The sequence below is a fragment of the Symsagittifera roscoffensis genome, chromosome 10, assembly GCF_963678635.1.
Source record: "Symsagittifera roscoffensis chromosome 10, txSymRosc1.1, whole genome shotgun sequence".
Taxonomy (NCBI): domain Eukaryota; kingdom Metazoa; phylum Xenacoelomorpha; order Acoela; family Convolutidae; genus Symsagittifera; species Symsagittifera roscoffensis.
In genome coordinates, this window is record NC_087071.1 from 26,738,607 (window position 1) to 26,757,967 (window position 19,361).

At 45.9% G+C, this 19,361-nt stretch overlaps 1 protein-coding gene across 2 annotated transcripts in view; it reads right to left on the reverse strand.

The window, feature by feature from the left end:
• LOC134855116 (splicing factor 3B subunit 1-like) overlaps positions 1-19,361 on the reverse strand; it is a 602,997-nt gene that overhangs the window by 46,646 nt on the left and 536,990 nt on the right. The window contains exon 1 of one of the 2 annotated variants that reach the window (XM_063871519.1): positions 9,365-9,374. The exons of the other annotated variant lie outside the window; for it this stretch is intronic. The gene's annotated coding sequence lies outside the window, so the exon portion shown is untranslated. Of the gene's footprint in view, positions 1-9,364; positions 9,375-19,361 lie in introns of those variants that run through there. 2 annotated transcript variants of the gene reach the window in all.

A 19,361-nucleotide genomic window follows, 5' to 3' on the forward strand; every position in this document is an offset into this window, starting at 1 on the left:
CTAGTGCCAGGTACCCATCAACTCGAAGTGTCTCCACTCCTCGACTAAACATGTATGCTGGGCCCATGTTGAACAAGTATCTGGGGTAGACCAAATACAGGGCCAAGAGCAGGCTGATGGGCATGCCCAGTATCTCCTGCACGAAGGCTCCAAAGATAGTCGCCGTGGTACCGAATATTCCTGCCAAGAATTCCTTCTCCCAGCAAGGACTCAAGAACTTGAGAATCTCGTAATCCCTCCTAGTCTTCAATTCGCCTTTGGCGTGCTCTCTCCAGAACCCTCCAATCGTCACTTCATTGGCGGCCGAGACAAATCTAGCCACCGTCATGTCTCTTGTTTCGGCCAGCTCCAGTTGTTTCTCCAGAAAACTCCAGACTTGTTTCACGAGGGGTGGTGCTTCCTCCCTCGTCTTGTTCGTGGCGTTCTCCAGCCTTGGTGTCAAAAATGGCCACCAGCCATTCTCTTGAGTCAAACGATATTTCATCGATTCTAATTGCTTTTCCGTCTCGGCCACATTTCTTCTCTCGTTACTGGGACCTCTAGACTTGCTGGTGGAGTTTGTGATCTTCACATCCATACTCCGAAACCACAAGCTGGCCGTTAATTTGCTTATCGCCGGGTGATCGTCCCCGATGACTGGGCTGAACTTGAGTTGCCTGGCAAAGTTCGATATCTCTAGCAAGAGCACCTCGTCTAATACGATCAGGATGTCGGCTAGTCCATAAAAGCCCCTCAGTGCATGAGATATGTCCGCCCATGCCGCCGCCAATTCTGACTTGCGAAGCCTCAGGTTCGATGGCTCCAACTCCCGATTGGGGGCTGCCATTAGAATCCGCCATTCATTCCCTTCTGCTATCAGGATCAAGACCGCGTACACGAACTGTAGGGCGGGTGGCATACTCGCGTATCCAGGGGATGTGGTAAACACCACCTTCGTCTTGGACCCAAATCTCGAGACAACACTCTCTTGCACTTCATTCATCGCCGCAAACAATGCCTGAATGGCTTCCCATATCTTCCTCGATGTCGGAATTTCATCGCCCTTTAGTTGCTCAAGAAGTCCCATCGCGTGCAGGTGATCATTCATTCCTGCAAACAATAGCAGCTCAGGTTCACAGGGCATCTCCGACTTTATTGCCACCACCAGAGTTAACATCTGATTTAATTCAGCTCCTGGCAAAGAGTATATCAGAGTCTCCGGCCAGAACAACTTGGGAGACGTTCCTTCGAAGTCTGATCCCGCCACAATGACTACTCTCGCAGCAGCTGGATCTGCTCTATCATAAACTGCCAGGGTTTTGGCCAGCTGGGTACTCCCACAGGGCTTCCCGTACCTGGGATCTTCCGCCAATTTCGAGCCTTCGTAAGCGGCATCTGGCAATCCCGTTCCCCCCGGATTGAGCAGCTTGTCTACCACCTTCAACTGTGCCGGGGTCGCCAACCTGATCCTGGCGATGCTCGTTCGGTGTTTGTGAGGTTCTGCTATGGGTCCAGGACTCCCCAACAGCTTGAGAGGTCTGTAATTGATGGGTCCCATGATCGCTTTTGTGGGAATTCCAGTCAGATCCGCGGTCTCCATCAATTTCGTTCTCGAGAAGTGCGCCTCATGAGCTTTCAACCAGTCCACGCAGTGATGCCTGTTTGAATCCTCGTGCGACACTCGTTCAATCCCCAGGGTCTCCGCCAATTCTCGCCTGCATTCCAAACCCTCCAGGTCCAGCCCTTTCACCTTCTCAGGATATCTCAAGCGAGCGGTCTCCATAGACCTCTTTTCCCGTTTGCTCTCTGCCACTACCACTGAGGATATCGCCGAGCCTGGAGGTGTTGATGACGTCACCTCCTCAGACTCCATCGGCGTGGCACTCTGCAATCTGGTCTGGCTGCTCCTTAAACTGTCTCTAGTGTCAACTCTCGGTCCCAAGCGACCAGACAAGGCCCTTGAGGCAAGGAATGGTGGGTTCGGAGGTGGTCCTAATGTGAATTGGGCTGTCTCTAGCAGATCCGCCTCTAGCGCGTTTATGTGTTCTTGGAAGACGTCGTTTAGCCACTCTGCTCCCCTTGGTCTATCGAAATGGATTCCATCATTGGAGGTGTCTTCAGGGAATACCTCTTTCTCCATGCGCTCTGCCACGTCCAACAGTCTGACAGGGAGCACACTCTTCCGGTGGATGTCTCGTATCACCTTGTTTAGGTTCCGCACCTTCTCGTTCATCTCCAAGGCGTGCTGATCAAACATCATGTTGTAGGGGACAGTACATACCGTCAATAGGATGGGGTCCATCTGAATCCTCAGTTCCTCAAGAAGGCAGCTCACCTTATCGTGCAGCCTTGTTATTTTCCTCGCTTCTCCCCTTGATACATCGTTGGTCCCGACCATCAGGGTCACCGTGTATACTTTGGTCATCCCCAGCATGTCAAGCGTTGCCAACATCTGTGGCGTGGCAGCTCCAGCGAAACTCAAGATTCCTGTCTGCCAGTGCGATCGGATCCGGGTCAACACCCGCACCAGGCTGTCCCCTACGATTAGGTGAACCGCACCTTCTGGTACCCGGGGTGGCGCCAAGTACTGCACCCAGGCCGCATCATGAAAGCAGTCTCTCCTAGCTTTCTGCTCCGCACTCCAGCCCAGCCGATTGTGCCTGTGGTACCTCCTCTCTGTATTCTTCTTATAACTCGAGATCACGACACTCCTAACCGGCTGTTCCCTCCACGTCGGGGGAAGCTCCGGTCTTGCCGAACTCTCACGACTCTTTTGTCGCAATCTCTCGCCCAGTTCTTTCAGACGCGATGAGCCGCCGCTCACCTGACTGTCACTCGAGGTCGAGGTTGGGGTATATCCCGGCAGCTCCACATCCATCAGTGGGCGTATGGGTTGCGTCTCTAGGCTACGCAAGGAAGACGTTGCGTCATTCGGTATCCAGACTTCCAACCCTTCACTCATGTGTTCTCATCCCTTCACTGGGGGCTTCATCCACTTCCATACGTGACTCTGGCCTCGAGCTGGTGACCACTCGCTCCTTCGGCTGGCTCCCTTCTGTGCATCAAGCTCGCGTTGTCGTTGTTCTATTCTGTCCAACTCCGACCTCAGTTGATCACGATTTGCGGCGTTCTCCCGCACCCTTAGCTCCTGTTGATGTTCAGCTTTTTGCATCTCAAGCAACCTCAGAGCCTGGTCTCGCTCGTTGACCGCCTGGTCCATTTCCAGCTGAACCTTCTCCCGATCCAGCTTTGCCTGATCCCGATCGAGGTTCGCCTTATTCCTTTCCTTCTGCGTCTTCTCGAGCTCTTTCTTTAGAACACCTAGATCCGGATATGCCTCGGTCGTCTGTTGCGTTCGTGACATCGATGGCACCCTACTCGAGCTCTGGCTTGTGGATCTTACTGTTGGCCTAGTCGGTAGTGGGAATTCCCCTGCGCCATATTCGGTATTGTTATTCAGGCCAGGATTCCTTGCCAAGTCAAAACCCCTTACTCCTCCATCCACATTCCAAGACAACCATCTGGTCTGTTCTTGGTTCGATATTCCCTCGGTGGTGTAGCCGATCATCAAGACAGCCTCCGTCGCAGACTCCCTGCATTCACGCTGGTCTTCCAACTGGAGGATGGCATTCAGCATTATCGCCATTCTCTCGTCTATTTGGGTATAATCCAGGTCCCTCAGGCGTCTGTACAGCTCATCAAGAGTAGGCTTCTTCAGGGCCGCGGGCATGGATTTCCAGAATCTGTCTGCCATTCTCTGTGACTTCGGGATGTATACAGGGATGTGTTAACCAGCTCAAGAATTACCTTACCGGCTCAAGAATTACCTTACCGACTCAAGTATTACCCAACTCAAGAATTCTCTCGAAATGTTCCCTTGCAAATACTTGCTGTAAGTGCCGATTATCGCGAGTTCGATCAAGGTTTCTCTCTCTGTTTCTCGCTTGAGTATAGTTGGACTTTCAACTTTGTTTTTCAAACTTGATCTGAAAACAGAAAGCATATTGAAACCTGACATGTCATGTTCCTAACCTAGGGACCCCCCTTTTACCAGTATGGTTAAAATCTTATCATTCTCATATCACTTAAAACAATTCAATTGGAATTTCCTTAAAAGCATGCAGATTCATTTTATGTTTTAGCACCGTTAACTCTTTTTTAAAATTCAATTGTCATGCCAATCATATCTTAAGATCCCTTTACGTGCGCCGCACCCCAGTACTTAACTCAAGACTCCTCCCTCACACCCGATTCGATACCCCCATGTACCCGACTCAGGCGATGCTCAAGTAGTACTTCTTATGAAGATACACCATTATCTCAGTTTCTGCAAAGACCACATGTAGGATAGCGTACAATTCCCTCGGGCTCAGTTTGCCCCTGTTTGGGTCATACACCGGCATTGAGACCTCTGTTATCCCTCTTTCAATCATGAAGTCTCGTAATCTTGTTAGTGCCAATATCACGTGTTCGGGATCGATTGTGTTCCTGTCATTGACCCTCGTTACTAGGAAGCACAGATATTTGCCCGGGACTTGTGCCACTGACGGTGGAAGCGCTGCCATCCCTCCCAGTCCTGGTCTCTGTCTGAACAGAAACTCTACATTCTGGTACTCTCTTTTGAAGTCAGCTTCCAATCTTGATTTGAAACTCATGTCCGCCGTGATGCAGATCGCGCTGGTCCTGTTTGACAGGATGAAGTCGCTATCCGTTATCATGATGTTCTCCGAGTATTCATTGGGTATTTCGAATTTCGTTTTGAAATTCCGACCTATAGTAGGCTCTGGCTTTTCTTCCTCCAGTTCCAATTCGCTCGTTTCTCTCACTTCCTTGAGCTTCTTTATCATCAAATTTTCGGTGTGGGTAAGTCCTACCCCCACTCCCCGGACAAAAATATTTATCGACGTCCCCGTCGATGTTGTCGGGTCTGAATTGTCCTGAGGAATGTCCAGTGGCCTGTCTGTTGCCGTCCATCCGAAAAGAGGGTCCTCTGTCTTCATGTAATTTGCTGCTGATACATCGACTTGCTGAATGCTTTGTCCTTTGCGGCTCTCGTCTTTGACATCACGCATCCACTCTAGAATCCTCAAGTTCGTGTTCTCCCTTCTCTCTATCTCACTCTGTTCGAGATCCGTTTCTACTTATGGCGTCGAGTAATCATCCTGCGGATAATGACCACCATCATCAATGACCTGCCATTCCTCTCCGGCTTCCAGTTCGCCTGCCTTCAGTAATTCCTCGCCCAAATTGTCTGGCTGTATCCTATCGATCAAGAAGTCATCCCCGTACCTGTTGTACCTCATGCCGGTGCGTTTACGGTTGCCAGTCCTGGTTTCCGGTGGTGTTGGTCGATCCGGCTCCATCCACTTCGGCACCTCGTCTTGCTCCGGGTCGTTCCAGTCTTCTTCTACAAATGATCCTGCATCAGACCCCACTCCTATCTTTTCATTGTCTTCCAAACTCAAGTTCTCATTACCATCATTTTTCTCTCGAGTACCTTTCTCATTCACTTCACACGCTGGCTCTACCACCAGGTACTCAAGACCCTCCATGTCCTTCGGTATGCACCAATCCTCTGGGGACGGGACGTGAGGCTTCAGATTTTCATAATGTGCCGCTCGCCCAGTACTCAAGCGATAGAACCGTCCTTGTTGATGAACCTCCGTTATCATGAATGGTCCCCTCCACTTCTTGAGTAGTTTCTTTGTTCCCTTGGGCGGTATTACATTTTGGAAGACCCACACGTATTGGCCCACTTCATATGGCTTTGCTCTTAATATTTTTTCTTCGTATTTCCTGCGTTGCCTCATTTGCGCTTGCGCCGTGTTCCTCCTGCATAGCTCGTTCAACTCCTGTTGTCTTTTGATCGCTTCTTTCACGTATGCCTGAGGCGACGTCCTTTTCCCCTCGTATTCCGGGTAAAAGAATGTCAGAGGCATTGCTCTCTCCCTGCCCGTCAACATCATGAAAGGACTGATGCCCGTAGTTGAGTGCTGTGTACTGTTGTAGGCTCCTACTACCTGTGGCAGGTATTTGTCCCAGTCCGTCATGTATCTTGAGCAGTACACCCTTAACATGTTGACCAGTGTCCTGTTTTGTCTCTCTACCAACCCATTGGTCTGCGGATGATAGGTCGTTGAGTGTGCTTGAGCAATGTGCGATCTCTTCATCAATTCTTTTGTCAAGTCCCCCACAAAAGCTTTGCCGTTGTCCGACTGGAAAGTCATTGGACAACCATACCGCGATATCCAATGCGTTATCAGATGATCACATGTCTCTTCGGCCGAGGCTGTCTGGCACGGAACCGCTTCCGCCAACTTTGTGAAGTGATCTATTATAACCAGTATCTGGTTGTATCCCGACTCTGCCATGCAGATTTTTTGATGGTCTATCTGCACCACTTCATTGAACTCCGAGCTCTCAACGGACTTGAGGGGAAACTTCATCTTCCTTGGGTCTTTTACCTGGAGACATGCCAGGCAGGCATTCACCCATCTCTCGCAAGCTTTTCTCATTCCTGGCCAATCAAATCTGTGAAGTATCCTTTGTTGTACTTTGTCTATCCCCTGGTGACCCATCTGGTCGTGTGATCTGAAAAGCACCTCTGTCTGGTACAATTGTGGTAGTATGATGAGGTTGTGTTTGTGTAATATCTTTTCCTCATCTCTCCTCTTGCACGCTACCACTCCATCAGCTGTGTGATAAACTAAGTCTTTCTTTTCTTTGTAGAACTGGCTCAAGATCTTGTAGCTGTCTTCCTCAAGTTCCCCCTTTTCCTTGACCCCCGACTGGATCCATTTGGAGAGGTTACTTGTCATTTTGTCATTCTTCTGGGCTCTTATTAGGTCTGACAGCCTATATCTTGCCTTGACATGCTCCTTTAGCGCCATGATCTGTCCATTCATCTCACCAGGGTTGTGGATGTCATCACTCAGTTTCACGCATATCATCCTTTTCACGATTTTCATATCATCTTCTGGCACCAGATTCGTTCTGATGTTCGTTCTGATGTTTGAGTTGCATGATAGTTCCCTGAATGGTTTCCTTGCGACCGCAATTTTCTCAAGTTCCTCACCACCTCGCATCTCCTGTATGTCCATGTTGTATGTTCCTGAAGATGGATCCGTCTGTAACTCCCTGTCGTGGTGCCTTGTCTTCTCTTCCGCCAGTATCATGCACAGACTGTCCTGGTTTTCGCTGCTCTCATCCGAGTCTTCATCCCATCCTTCACGCTCCCCTGACAATTTTCCTTCTCCGGTTCCTTCTTCCGTGAACCTGGAACACTCCCCGGACTCTTGACCTAGTCCCAGGTGTTCAGTATCTTCCTTGAACGTCACTTTCTTTTTCCTAGCCTTGGTCTGCTCCAGAATGTCTTCGGGGATTTTGTCAACTAGTGACCGCACGACATCTTTGCTGTCAGTGACGCTTCCTCTTGATGAGTCAGTATCGTTCACTGTCTCTTTTCTCCGAAATATAGTGAATTCCGGTTTCTCTTTACCCTTCTCCTGGATCACTGGCTTATCATCTGATAGTTTCTCGAGCAACCTCATTAAGTCATCATCTATCTGTGCAGTTCCTGCTTCCACCTGGTTAAGATCATAGCCTTTTGCCTTGAGCGTCTCCTTCACGATTTTCGACTTGAGTATAATCTCAATCGGAATCCTCTTGCTCTTCCTCAAGATGGTCTTCTCTGGAGGCTCTTTAGGCAATTCAGGATGATCTTCTATCGGTTTGCCTGACTTGTCCAGCCATCTCGTGAGTGGAAGACTGTCGTACGTTTCCTTGTCCATGAATGAGAAGCCATCTTTGATTTCAGGTCTGTCTGCTTCTCTTTGCTCTTGTCTCTCATAGAACTCCGTCTTCTTACTCAAGCTGTCGGCATTCTGATGTTTATCTCGCGTTCTATGCTCAATTATCATGTTGTATCCGTCCAGGCGAACTATCCACCTCCCAATGTAACTTTGGTCCATTGAGTACGTTTTCAGCCAGCTCAGTGCTCTGTTGTCGACTCGCAACTTGAATGGCTCACTGCCCAGGTATGCCCTGTATTTCTCGACAAAGGTAACCACCGCGAACATCTCAGCTTTCGGTGCTCCGTACTTCATTTCCGTGTCACTCAGGACTTTGCTCCCGTACGCTATTGGTCTCAAGACTGTCTTCCCATTCCATTCTTGTTCTTGGTGGAGAATCCCAGAAATCGCGACCACCGTTGCATCCGTGTCCAGCACGTACATCCCTTTCTCAGTCGGCATACCCAGTACTGGTGCCTCACATAGCTCTTTCTTTATCCTCTGGAATGACTCTTCTGCTGCGTTGTTCCACGTGAACTTCTTGCCCTTGTGTCTCATTAATTGTTGCATCGGGTATACCTTGTCTGCATAGCCTTTGATGAACTCTCTATAATAGTTAGCGAAACCCAGGAAGCTCATCAACTGGTGCTCTGTCTTCGGTGATTTCCAGGTCAGGACTGCTTCCACGGCGTCCGTATCAGGTCTGATGCCGTGCTTGTCTACCATCCTGCCCAAGTATTTTATTGAGTCCTTGAGTATCTCGCACTTTGATGGTTTGCATTTTAGCCCCGACCTCTTCATGCATGCAAACACTTCGTCTAGTCTCTCAATGTGGTCTTCCAGTGTTGGCGTCGCTATTACCACGTCATCCACGTAGCACATTACCAGGTTGCCATACTTCTTCGTTACGCCTATCAGCGCGTGTGCCATCAACCGCTGAAACGTGGCTGTGGCATTGCAAAGTCCAAACGGCATCCGTTTCCATTGAAACAGACCCAACTCGCAGGCAAACCCTGTCTTGTCCCTGTCCTGCTTCCTTCGTGGTACTTGCCAAAAGGCCGAGCCTAAATCAAGAGTCGTAAAAAATTTTGCATCACCTAACTTCGAGAGGCTCTCGTCAATCCTAGGTATGGGATAGGCATCCTTCACCGTGACGGAGTTCAGGTATCGAAAGTCACAACAAAACCTCAACTGATCGCCTTTCTTTTTGGCCATCACTACTCCACACGCCCACGGTGACTTGGATGGTTCTATCATGTCATACTCTAGTAACGTCTCGATCTCTTTTCTACACGCGTCCGATTTGTGTGGGGTCATGCGCCTCGCCCCCTCCCTGTGTGGTACCGCGTTTTCCTCAAGTTCTATTTCATGCTCAACCAAATTACAACACCCGATATCCGCCTTATGCCTCGAAAAAACTTCCTCGTTCCGCTCTAGTACGTCCTTGATGGCTTCGAGCTGTTCATCTTTCAGTTTGCCCCTCAAATGTTCAATCTCCGGCAGGACCGGTTTTTCATTTTGCATTTCATCTAGTGTGGGTCGCTCTGGAAAGTTCGAACAGCTCGAAAGACCATCATCCGTTTCTGACTTAAGTGATTTAATAAGACCTGAAGAATCTTTTATTTTCTGCAATCGTCTCAAGATACAAATTTTGTCCCTGTGATTGGGACAATCAAAAACTTCATTTTGTTTTGAGTTCTCAATTGTTTCATATCGAGTTTTAACCGGTAAAGCATATCCCAATTTCCTCCCTCTCTGTATCGTGATCGGTATATCAAGGGTATTCAACAAGACACTGACGCAGAGGCCGCTCTTCGTTATCGAAAATGATCTTCCTAAAACAGCAGCACTTTGACTATTAGGATTCGGAACTATGCACACTTGCTTGTTGTCACTTAGTTCATTGTAATTTTTCATCCTCAAACTTACGATTGCCGCTTCATTAGCTTTTAGCCTCACCCTCCTACTCAAGAATACCGGTGCTTTGTTTTCATTTGCCATTATTAAATTTACCGGTTTGATTGCGTACCTCCTATCCGGGTTCCGTATCCTGAACATTGCGTTATTTAGATCAATCGTTACGTCGAAACTCCTGATGAAGTCTCTGCCCAAAATAAATTGGTCAGATTCATCTAGGTTTTCTACCACGATAAAGCTCATCCACAGGTTACGTTCCCCCAAATTGAGGGCTATTATTGGCGTCCTGCCCAGCACCCGAAGGGCCCCTTTGTTTGCAGCCGACATCCGTATTCTCGAGTCTATCAAGTCGCCTTTGTCAAAGCCCATCCTCTCCCAAGTTTCGATTGGTATGACGCTCAAGACTGCTCCCGTGTCAAGCAACCCACGCAACTGAGTCTTTTTGCCACTTATATCCAGCACGTGCCCTGTCACATCTGCCTCCGTCCCGATGTGCATTGCATCTTCTTCAAGCATGGCGCAGTGTCCAATCGATCTCACTTTCAATTCTTCTTTCCCTACGTAGATTTGTCCAATTAGGTCTTCGTCACATGTTATCATCGTCTTGGTATAGATGTTAATCCCATCTATATTTAGCATCACCTCGTGTGGACCATAAGCTTCAGTATATCTGCTATCAACACGTATCGACTTGCTGCCCCCTCTCATGAGTAGTGCTCTCAAGGCTCTAGAAGTCGTTTGTGGGCTTATACAGCTCAAGTAATCTGCGTACACGTCAATGTGCATTATCGTCTGGTCGCTCGGTTCGCTCAAGTTTCTGGTTACCTCGTGGCCGCCCACTGTGATTATCGACATTATTCTAGCCCTAATTTTCGATATGCCGAATGGCTTTCCCGTCACCATTTTTACAGTGTTACAATTTCCCGTCTTTGTTGAGCCCGGTACAGCCTCTGGTGTTTGGTTCGATCCGGTTAATGCTTCGTTGAAATTCTGTCTTTCGATCTCCAGCTTTAGTCGCTGCTCTATTTCTTTCGCAGCCAGATCCTGTTTTACTTTGGCAATTGCTTCCGTCGCCGCTTTCTCATAGTTTATCTCTAGCGAGTTCCCAGCCGCGGACTCTATCGCACCATTAACATGTGTTACAGCTTTCACTGTTTTCGTCGGCAATTCCGTGCTTGGTGCTCCTAAGTTCCTAGATTCAAACTCGTTTTGTCTATTCCGCTGATTCTGCACTGCCGCTAATGCCAACTTATGTTTGGGGTGACTCTGGTCCTTGACCGCTTCCCAGAACAAGGGACAATCCATTCTGAAGTGCCCCTCCTGGTTACAGAAGAAGCATCTTGCGCCTATCTTGATGATTAAGCCACTATAGTACTCGTGTTCCTCCATCTGGCTCATGTCCTCCTCATCTGGTGCATATCATAGACTCTTCATGCCTTGTTTGTATGTTTTGCAGTCAGCCACGTGGTGATCCGCCGACCCGCAGTTCGCGCATGATCTGCGCTTGTCCATGTCATCTCTAGGCTTATACCATGACGACCTCTGGGGTTGACTTCCCCCTTGCGTGTTCCTGTTTTCTGTATATGAGTATTTCTTGGGTTTCATCAGCATGTATTCCCTTGGTTTCTGTCTCATTTCTTCTGGGGTTGGTGCGCTGTCTTTCGACAATGTGTAGTATGTTGCTAACATTGTCCTTAAGTCGTCACTTTTTACCCCATCAATAAACTTCGAGGCAATGCTAAAGTTTCTTCTGTTTGTCGACTCCTCTGGGTCACTCCTTCTTCTCAAGCTCTCGAGATCATCTAGGAACCGATCTATTGACTCGTCGTCCCTCTGCCTTCTCTTTTCAAATCGCATCATCGCTTGGTGACCCTTCATGCCTGACCCGAATCGATTCAGCAATATCTCGAAGATCTTGTCCGCGGTATCGCGTTCTTCTTCTTTCTTTGCAACCACGCATTTCAATGCCATGCCTTCCAGGTTACTGAGTATGGCTGTGCATGCTTGCCTTTCATCATTTAAGTTATCTTGTTCTAGATGTAATCTCATCACTTCCACCCACGTGTCAATGCATCCATCTGAGTCGTCTTTGAATTCTTTTGGCTTCTTGAAAGTTTTCCTTGATTTTCCGTCTCTCCTATCGCTCGAGTTAGTGTTCCTCGTGGCGAAGGCCTCTAGAGTCCTGTTCATCATCTCCCAAGTGCTTGCCCATGTCATGGCATCCGGACCTGCGTTGCTGCTAGCTGTTGAGTCCCCCGGACCACTCGTTGTGTTTGAATTCCCACTTTTCATGATTGTTTTATCAGCCGTTGGTGCTATGCTCACCGTATTCCGGGTTAAGGGCAACGGTGTCGATTGCCGTTTGCCCCTTTGTGGTTCCACAAAGTCAACTCTGGTGCCTTGCGTGCGATCCGCTGCCGGTCTTTCTTGTGAGGTAGAATTTCTCAAGATTGCATCCAATTTCGTCTGTATTGCACCTGAACTTTCGGCCTGATTCTTGCTCATTGTGTCCAGCCTCTTTTCCAGGCTGCCTATTTGGCTGTTGACATCATCATATCGGTTTTTCAACTGTTGCAAATCTTTTTTGATGTTCCCTTCTCGTTCTTTATTGGTGGCTTCTACCTTATCTGTCACCTCCTTGAGTCTCTCGTCTGTTGCCTTAGCCAGGTTAAAATAACTATCCAGATACTCGTGTTTGTTGTATCTTAATTCTTTTCTTATCACTTCTCTGTCCTCTTCGCTGTGCTTCAGCTTTTTGTCGATCTGATTCAGTTTTGCCATCAAGTCACCTAGCTCAAGAGTAGCCTCTTCATGGTCAGCCGTTGGTCTTTCTTCGGCCGTTGCTTCTGCTTTAGTTTGTTCCTCTCTCGGATTGGCTTCTGTCGTCTTCGTGCTCACTGTCCCAAATGTTCGTGCTCTTTCAGCTTTTGGTTCATCAGTCACGTTCTCTTTCGTTTTTATTCCGACCATCATCGCCAACCTTTCTGTAAAAGATGTCTTTTTTACTTGAGAGTCTTCTTCCACCGTTTCTTCGGTGTTGCCTATTGCATCTTCCACATCGTCTATTGGTGAGAACTCTATGGGTTTCGGGGGTTTGGTTCTTCTGCATTGGGCATTGGAGTTGACTCCGTCGTCTTTTTCTCCAGTTCATCTACGCTCTGGTTTGGTGTCTCTAGGTCGATTTCGATTGTAGGCTCCACCTCTTTTTCCTTCGCATCTTCTCGCATCTTGCTCTCGGCGCCACTTCTCGTGCTGACCATGCTAACTGAAAAGTTATTTTTTGTTTTGCCTGGGCCCCTTGATGTCGTTCCACGCAGCGACGAGTTAAATTTCGTGTTTGATCCACTTGACCTTTTTTCAAGCACCGGTACCCTACTCCGTCTCATTATTTCTATTTACAATTGCTCTTATTTACAATATTATTTTATATACAATTCTATTCTAAGAATAAAAATTTTTGTGGAAACAAATTCTTAAAAGAAAATGTACAACGTGATAAAAACCTTGTTCCAGTTCTCTAAAATTCCAGTTGTAATTTTACTTCAATTTTTATACTGTCCTTAGACTTCCAGTTACCGTTCCTACTCTTCTTTGTACCGTCCCAGGCTTCCTTTTACTGTCCCAAGACTGTTCGGTAATGTCCCAGTACTCCGTCAGTGTCCCAAGACCCCTGACCTGAGAGTAGTGTCCCAAGGCTAGTGTCCCAAGGCTAGTGTCCCAAGACAACTGTCCCAAGGCTAGTGTCCCAAGGCTAGTGTCCCAAGACTACTGTCCCAAGGCTAGTGTCCCAGGACTACTGTCCCAAGGCTAGTGTCCCAAGGCTAGTGTCCCAAGACTACTGTCCCAAGGCTAGTGTCCCAAGACTACTGTCCCAAGGCTAGTGTCCCAAGACTACTGTCCCAAGGCTAGTGTCCCAAGGCTAGTGTCCCAAGACTACTGTCCCAAGGCTAGTGTCCCAAGGCTAGTGTCCCAAGGCTAGTGTCCCAAGGCTAGTGTCCCAAGACTACTGTCCCAAGGCTAGTGTCCCAAGGCTAGTGTCCCAAGACTACTGTCCCAAGGCTAGTGTCCCAAGGCTAGTGTCCCAAGACTACTGTCCCAAGACTACTATCCCAAGGCTAGTGTCCCAAGACTACTGTCCCAAGACCACTGTCCCAAGACCCTTGTCCCAAGACCCTGTCCCAAGACCCTGTCCCAAGACCCTTGTCCCAAGACCATTGTCCCAAGACCCTTGTCCCAAGACCACTGTCCCAAGACCACTGTCCCAAGACCACTGTCCCAAGACCACTGTCCCAAGACCACTGTCCCAAGACCACTGTCCCAAGACCACTGTCCCAAGACCACTGTCCCAAGACCCTGTCCCAAGACCACTGTCCCAAGACCACTGTCCCAAGACCCTGTCCCAAGCCCACTGTCCCAAGACCACTGTCCCAAGACTGTATCAAGACTGTTCTGGTCCAACACTGTCCCAGGACTTCTTTGGCACTGTCCCAAGGCTGTTGACAATTGTCTGAGCGGTGGGGCTTCTCTCTTCTTTGTTATGGGGACTTCTTGATTCACTGTACCTTGTACCACCACTCAAGCTCTAGTAAAATTTCCCCAAAAACCCTCTCTTAAAAGCCAAATGCTGACCTCCCTTTTTTCTTATTTCTTTTTAGTTACCTCTATTTCAATGTTCCAAGCAACTTGAGACCAAAACCTGTGCGCAGGTATCTTGTGATCACCTGTTCGTATACAAACTAAACACAAATCCACCCCAAAATGCAACAAAAAATCCAATCCAGAAAAAGTAATAAAAAGGGAAAGATGAGCCCACCTAAAATTCAAAGGTGACAAATGTCTACCTTCTATCGAAAAAATGTCTGGTACCTAATTGCCACGCGTTTCCTTCCCCCCTGCTAGCGATCTTATGGGGTATCACAAAAACTGTCTATGTCCGTTTCCCCCTACCGATCCGACCAGGGTACCTACCTTAACCTAATTCCAATTTTGGATATCCGTTTCCTATGACCAACGCGTGTAAATGACTAATGTAACTAAATCAACGATGTCGACCAATTAGTTACTCTAATTTCTCCCCTTTTTACAATTTACAACCGCCAACCTCTAACTTAACCAGCCCCCCTTCTAACCTCCCCCCTTTTTAGCCCCCCTTCTTAAGCCTAAAATCACCTTAAGCGCCGGGTGCTAAACCTCTCAAGAGAAAACCGTAGACCTGTCTCCAGGCCTGCTCAAGTAAAAACGTTTCTCAAAACCGGGGGATATCGCTTATCCAATTTTACACTTATTTCCTATAATGTATTATGAGTTTTAACGATACCCGTTCTGCCCAACTTGAGAACTCGAGAACTGCCAAATCCCTCTTGGCTGCTTTCCCACTCGACTGATCACCTGTTCCAGCTCAGTCTCCTATTGGTTCAGTCTCCTACAGCTCAAGTTTTCCTGAACCAGTTTCCCACTCGGCCGGTCACCTGTTCCAGTCGAGTCTCCTATTGGTTCAGATCAAGTGCTCCTGAACAGCCTTCCCACTCGGCTGGTCACCTCTTCCAGTCAAGTCTCCTTGTTGTCCAGCTAAGTTCCAAGCAATCTGAAAATCCTTGACAACGCCCCACACTCGGGCACTTTATTAAGGTTACTGGATTAAATTACTAGGTTGATCGAAACGATCGAACTTGTAAAACAGTATGGGTATACTATTTAATTAATATAAAGGTTTGATCCAACTAATCTGGTGTCAAAGTCACTGTCTTTTTTCGTTTTATGGTTTTTGTTCCTTTTTGTCTTTTTGCTCGTGTTTTTGTCCCCCTAGTTGCCCCCCTTTACTCGGTTAGCTAAGCCTCGTTCGGAGAGCGTACCAGGAAGTTTTCTTGAGTTTTCTTAAAAAGCTATCACGGTACAACCGGAAGGTTTGCACGTTCCTGTCGAACCGTACCGCCGGTACTCTAGAATGGGCATTCAGCCCGAAGCTGTCTCAAGTGGGTTCGACTCCGTAGTCTTGATGTCGTAAACACCCAGGAGCGCCATAAAAACACTATGTAACATTCGTCTACTGCAGTCACACATGAGGCTTAAGAAAAATAGGCCCTATAACCATTGGCTCAAGAGTCAGGGACACTATCTCTTGTGTTTTTGTACCTCAAATCAGTCGGAGCCAATTCGGTTCGCTTGTGACATGAGACTACGACCCGTTACAGCTTAAAGGCTACTACTAAAATATCCCCCCACTCTAGAATTAGAAACGTCCCCATACTTGGGTCTCTAGATACCCAAAATACATGAACGCCATTAAAAACCGGGTCGGAACAATCCGTTAAGTTACTTTTTATTAGACAGTGGAACTTTGATCCATTTCAGATGGATCAACCTAAAACTCGCCTTACCTCAACATAACAATTATAAAACACACTCTAGAAATTTAAATTAGTACTCACATTGTAGCACGCTCAAGAACCAGGAAGTAAATAAGTCGGTGAGCAACTCAAGAATTAATAAAGTAACTAAAATGAGTTTAATGTTAGTCAGTTTTAATAACAAGAACAAGTTTTTACTCTAGACTGTAAGTTCTCGTGAACCATTGGGACACTCTAGCTGTCCACCTTTCCACCGAAGGTTCACTCTGGTCCAGTTAATAATAGTACTCCAATCACAACAATCCGGTTCGTGGGAATGCGCTCGTCTCTGTTTTAGATGGCACAGCTCTACTCTCGATTATTATTGCTACTGAAATTGCGAATAGCAATTTCCCACTGATTTTTCTAGCAACTTTCCCGCTATTGTCACTCTATCGTTCTGACTTCTCTTTTCTGATTTTCAGTTATCGCGAGAAAATCGTGCATGACAGGTTCCATTCGAAATTTTGAAAAATTAAATTTAACTCCAAAATTAAGTGCTTTTTGTTTCTCTCAAGGTCAAACTTCCAAATATGACCGACTGGCACACCAGCAGCATTAATTGACTTACATTAGAGGCGCTGCACATTAGGAAAGAGAAACCGTCAATTAACACGCGCGACCAGTTTAGAAGAAGGGAGCTGACACTAAGGCTACAGTTCCAAAATCGAAGAAAATTTGGCTGAAATAAAAAAAGTTGAAACAATTTACATGTTAGCGAAAAAAAAAAATTTGAAACCTCTCAGAAATGTTTGGCTATGACTTGAAAAAATTGTTACATCAAACTTAATACATGATTTCAGCAATAATTGTGAAATTCGGATTGTTTAATTTTTTTTCATTTTTGGAAAAATGACATTTGAATTTTGTTATGATATTTGATGATTTTGTACAGATAGTTTAAATCTTTGGCTGAAACAAAACGAAACTGCATTATCGAGGGATATTCCCGAAATTTTTATGCCTGAAAATTTTTTTTAATACAATTAGAAGAGTGCAAAAAGGAGGTCACCTACAGGTCAATAGGTGTGGAATGTGATTGCTGTTTGAACTGGTATTAGGTAAAATGCGGTGATGAATCAGATGATGAGAATTGAAATATAAGTGAAACCGTCTCGTACTGTAGAAAATGCATCGATATATAGGAGAAAAATAAGTCAGTGCAGCAAGCTAAGTCTTTTCTTCGTTACGTTGACAATATATTTTAAACTGTGAAAGGTGATCCTGAAGAGGTGCTACGGTGGAAAACTTACTGCAACCAATTTAACAGTTTGGTACTAAACTCATCTGGAAACTGGAATTTTTGGATTGATTTTTTAGTATTGAAAAAGAAACAGGAAAATTAAATGTGGATGGTATCAAAATCCAACAGATACAGGTACTATACTAAATTTCAGTAGTTGGTTCCTTCAATACAAGAAAAATTTGATTGAAGAAACTGATCACCGTGTATTCGGCAGTACTTATACATGGAAAAGTGGTTGGATAACCAATATTCAGAAAACTTGTGGTCGCGAGTTGAATCGCGAGCCCTGAAAACATCGTCGGGCAGGGCAAAAACAAAACAAAACTCGGCTGAGAAAGGAAAACCATGTGGTTTTAGGTGCGATTCACCACCCAAATTGTCTTTCCTATATGGGAAGAACCTTAGCCAGACATTAGCGAGAAAAGTGCGCAATAACATCATTGCGCAGACGATATTCATTACGCGGAAAATTAATACTTGTATGCTCTTTTTAAGATCTCTTTCTCCAGTGAACTGATATCAAAAGTGGTGTACAGTCTGAAAACTTGTGGCAAATCCATCTATTTTGGTAAAATGGTCGAACGTCACTAAAAACAACACGTAGATTGAGGAACACCGAAAAGAGGATACACCAGTTGGACAGCAAATAAGGAAGTGTGCTAGTGATAGTGTCAAACCGGAGTTTAATTGGAAGATAATCGACCAATCCTCCAGCAGCATTAATTGACTTACATTAGAGGCGCTGCACATTAGGAAAGAGAAACCGTCAATTAACACGCGCGACGAGTTTAGAAGAAGGGAGCTGACACTAAGGCTACAGTTCCAAAAACGAAGAAAATTTGGCTGAAATAAAAAAAATTGAAACAATTTACATGTTAGCGAAAAAAAAAAATTTGAAACCTCTCAGAAATGTTTGGCTATGACTTGAAAAAATTGTTACATCAAACTTAATACATGATTTCAGCTATAATTGTGAAATTCGGATTGTTTAATTTTTTTCATTTTTGGAAAAATGACATTTGAATTTTTTTATGATATTTGATGATTTTGTACAGATAGTTTAAATCTTTGGCTGAAACAAAACGAAACTGCATTATCGAGGGATATTCCCGAAATTTTTATGCCTGAAAATTTTTTTTAATACAATTAGAAGAGTGCAAAAAGGAGGTCACGTACAGGTCAATAGGTGTGGAATGTGATTGCTGTTTGAACTGGTATTAGGTAAAATGCGGTGATGAATCAGATGATGAGAATTGAAATATAAGTGAAACCGTCTCGTACTGTAGAAAATGCATCGATATATAGGAGAAAAATAAGTCAGTGCAGCAAGCTAAGTCTTTTCTTCGTTACGTTGACAATATATTTTAAACTGTGAAAGGTGATCCTGAAGAGGTGCTACGGTGGAAAACTTACTGCAACCAATTTAACAGTTTGGTACTAAACTCATCTGGAAACTGGAATTTTTGGATTGATTTTTTAGTATTGAAAAAGAAACAGGAAAATTAAATGTGGATGGTATCAAAATCCAACAGATACAGGTACTATACTAAATTTCAGTAGTTGGTTCCTTCAATACAAGAAAAATTTGATTGAAGAAACTGATCACCGTGTATTCGGCAGTACTTATACATGGAAAAGTGGTTGGATAACCAATATTCAGAAAACTTGTGGTCGCGAGTTGAATCGCGAGCCCTGAAAACATCGTCGGGCAGGGCAAAAACAAAACAAAACTCGGCTGAGAAAGGAAAACCATGTGGTTTTAGGTGCGATTCACCACCCAAATTGTCTTTCCTATATGGGAAGAACCTTAGCCAGACATTAGCGAGAAAAGTGCGCAATAACATCATTGCGCAGACGATATTCATTACGCGGAAAATTAATACTTGTATGCTCTTTTTAAGATCTCTTTCTCCAGTGAACTGATATCAAAAGTGGTGTACAGTCTGAAAACTTGTGGCAAATCCATCTATTTTGGTAAAATGGTCGAACGTCACTAAAAACAACACGTAGATTGAGGAACACCGAAAAGAGGATACACCAGTT